Source organism: Alligator sinensis, unplaced genomic scaffold (genome assembly GCF_000455745.1).
Source record: "Alligator sinensis unplaced genomic scaffold, ASM45574v1 scaffold216_1, whole genome shotgun sequence".
Lineage (NCBI taxonomy): Eukaryota > Metazoa > Chordata > Crocodylia > Alligatoridae > Alligator > Alligator sinensis.
Genome location: NW_005841868.1, coordinates 3382377 through 3385783, shown reverse-complemented (window position 1 = coordinate 3385783; position 3407 = coordinate 3382377). Strand labels below are relative to the sequence as shown.

The following is a 3407-nucleotide window of genomic DNA, read 5'->3' as shown; positions in this document are numbered from 1 at the left end:
TGATTACTCACTCCACCCCAACACACACAGTTCTCAGGAACTCCCTCGTCTGTAGACTCAAGTTTGTTTCCATGACTATGTGGGCCTCAGCTCATTTGATTACTCTCCTATCAATGCCCAGCATCAGAAATTTTTTTCTTTTTTGAAAAACAAAACAAAACAAAACAAAACTATATATATATATATATATATATACACACACACACACACAGCAACACACACACACACACACACACATATATATATATATATATATATACATACACACACACACAGCATCAAGCAAAAGCTTTTCACACACCTTCAACCACATTTAAAGCCAGCGCATGTGTTACAATAAGTGCACCCATGGACCTGCATTCCCGCGCACCCCTCCATAGTCCTTTCCCTAACCCAATCACAGTCTCTTAGTCCTACCCCTTATTTTGGGGTTTACATTCTCAGTTCATTCACTGTTGTTGTTGTTGCCACTGCTGCTCTCACTGTTGTCGCTGTTCCACTGCTGCTGACACTGCTGCTGCCATCGTCCCTGTCTCCAGGTTTGGTTGTGTTGCTGTCCTCTTCATTATTCTTGTCCACTTCCCCTCTAAGGGGGTCTTTGAACAGCCTGTGCTAAGTGTCCCTTTGCCAGGAGGAGTCAGCTGCATCTTCTTCGTCTTCTCCCACTGATTTTTGGTAGTAGGACTGGAGTTCACACAGAAACATTTTAACACAGTCTGTTTCTTTAAGTTCAGTGTGTCTGTACACCAGAAGGTTCCTGCACTTCCTCAGGGTGCTCCTGATGCAGGACATGAACTAGCTGAAGCAGACTGTCGGACACCCCTGATGTTTAGTCAGGTATCATACAGTGCCGCTTCCCTCGTCATCAGCCTGACCCTGTCACCATTTTGCGGAGTCGGTTTACCTTTGTCCACACCCCCTTGGCATATGGACAGAGCCATAGGAGGCAGTCAGTGGTCTCTGTTGCACCTTGGGAGATTTCCCTGGGGCAGCTGGGTTGAGTCCCTTGCCCCTCTCTGTGTCTCCACACCCTCACTGGGAGTGTGCGGTGAGCTATTAGTCAGTTCAAGTCTTTGTGGTCCTTTCGTAGGTCTTTGTAGAAGATCCGGTCCCAGACGGCTTGGCAGTCATCTTCAGGGAGCAGCTTCATGGTCTCGCCTGTCTCTAGCTCTGACTGCCTTCTGTATCTTCCTGTGGTTGAACACAGTCACTGGGCTTTCATTCTGTAGCCTGTACTCGCTCCAGAAATCGTTCAGGACCCCATAAAAGCAGGGTGTTCCATGGCCCCCAGTCACCTGTTGTTTGGTGTGTACACTTCCCACAGTGTCAAGAGGTGACCTGCAAAATACCTGACAAAACAGGCTGTTTTGGTCTCTGCACCGGTCGCCAGCTTGCAGATCTGACTCATGTACCTTGCCCGCAGGTACAAGAGCTCATGTATACTTACCTGGCAGGGGAAATACCATGACCACTAAGGTGGTTTTCCTAGTCACTGGGGATAACCCCTTTTCTGGCATGGGGTAGTACCCATGGAGGTACTGTATAATTAACCTCCCACTTACTGCTCGAGTGGGAAGATCTTGGCTTTATGCCCAATGTATGGAAATGGGAGACTCCTCCCTAGCTTGCTCCTGAGGCCTTACAGCTGAGGGCAAGCGAAACTCAGGGGCATCCAAACCCTAAGCCTCCAGGCTTTGGCTTGCATGTAGGATGCCTGCTAAATGATTTGGAAACATCTGAAGCCCCAGTTGCGGGTAGAGGATGTTTGCCGGTAGCAGGGCCACTTATGTTTCTTGACTGACTCATGGATTTATAATTGATTTAGCTTGGACCACGGAAAATGTTCATAAAAATAAAAACAAAAACAAAAAACCTTGCCCACAGGAACAGGAGGATGTCAGCATCAAAAATGCTGACTTGGGAAAGTGAGGCTGAAAGAAAATAGCTATGGAAGTGATTACCTACCCCACAAGACCTCCCTCTCTCCCCACACACATACACGTGCGTGTCTGCTCTTGACTGCAGTTTTAGCATGACTGGGTCTTGGCAGTACCTGAGTACCAGATGAATGAAGCAGGAGTGAGACATTAAGGGCCTTTTGTTGTATAGCCCTGAATTTGGAGTAAATGACTCCAGCTGATTCTCCCTGGATCTGAGTTCAGAGCTTGAGCCTATGCATTGTGATGGGCTGAATCCAGACAGGCCAGTAGGCGAATCAGTACAGATTTGCACTGAAACTCTGAATCTCCTTCAGGTTCAGGAATGTTCTAGCTGTGGGATTAGATCATCCCATGCTGGACTAGGGTGTTTGGATTAATCTCTGCAGGTTGAATCTGGGGTTCAGATCTAGGGTTTCAGGTTCATCTCTTCATGGATCCTGCATGCATGCCCCTTTCTAAAATGTACAGAACTGCAGTAAATAACCTAATACAAGTCTACTGCAGGAAAATCCCAATGGCACAATCTAAAAAGCCCAGAGGCAATAACAGACTTGAGATATGCATCCTCCAGGGGCAGATGTGTGCTGAATAAATGAGTAGTCATAGCATGCAAGATTTAGGTGTCAGGTGGTTCAGTCTTTGGCAAGGCAAATAGCTTGCAGCACTGGGTACATGATATGCCCTTGGAGAGAGCAGGATATTAGATGGATAAACAGTAATTTCATTCTTTGAGCTGAAGAGCTGAGGTATGTGCTGATGGAAACAGCTCTTTGATCCTAAGTTTTGGGACAAGGACTGCTTTTATAGCCCATAGCATAATGGGGTCCTCACCTGGTCTGGTCTGTAAGAGCTGTACTATTAACAACCGCATTGTTCAGGTTCCTGTGGCTTCTAGTAAAGAGAGGACTTCAATGGCTGGGGTGCATCCAAGGAACCTCTTTAATCTGGGAACCGGATGAGAAAGCCCAACTTGAGGCAAGCAGGAAGTATGGACAGAAGAGACTTCACTATTTGGGGGCCCTGTCCTGAAGTGGTGAGTGCCCTTTTTACCCAAGCTCAACCCTTGACAAAATGGCCCCTCTTCTCCTGGAACTAGTTAGACTGTTCTTAATGATAGCAGATGGCAGAACAAGGAGCAATGGTTTCAAGTTGCAGCGAGGGAAGTTTAGGTTAAATGTTAGGAGAAACTTTCTCACTAGAAGAGTAGTAAAGCACTGGAACAGGTTACCCAGAGAGGTGGTGGAAGCTGCATCCTTGGATGTTTTTAGACAAAACCTTGGCCGGAATGATCTAGGGTGGTGGTCCTGCTTTGAGCAGGGGGGGGATGGATGGGGGGTGGACTAGATGACCTTCTGAGGTCCCTTCCAGCCCTCATTTTCTATGTTTCATGCTCTGGAAGTGCAGTCACAGGGATTCAATCAACACAGAAAGGGAATATAACTTTTCCTTTCCAGCCTTTAAAAGCCC

General features: G+C 47.0%; 1 pseudogene; it reads left to right on the top strand.

The window, feature by feature from the left end:
• The first annotated feature begins 1439 nt into the window (after positions 1-1439).
• On the top strand, positions 1440-1551 carry LOC112548275 (annotated as a pseudogene).
• The last annotated feature ends 1856 nt before the right edge of the window (positions 1552-3407 follow it).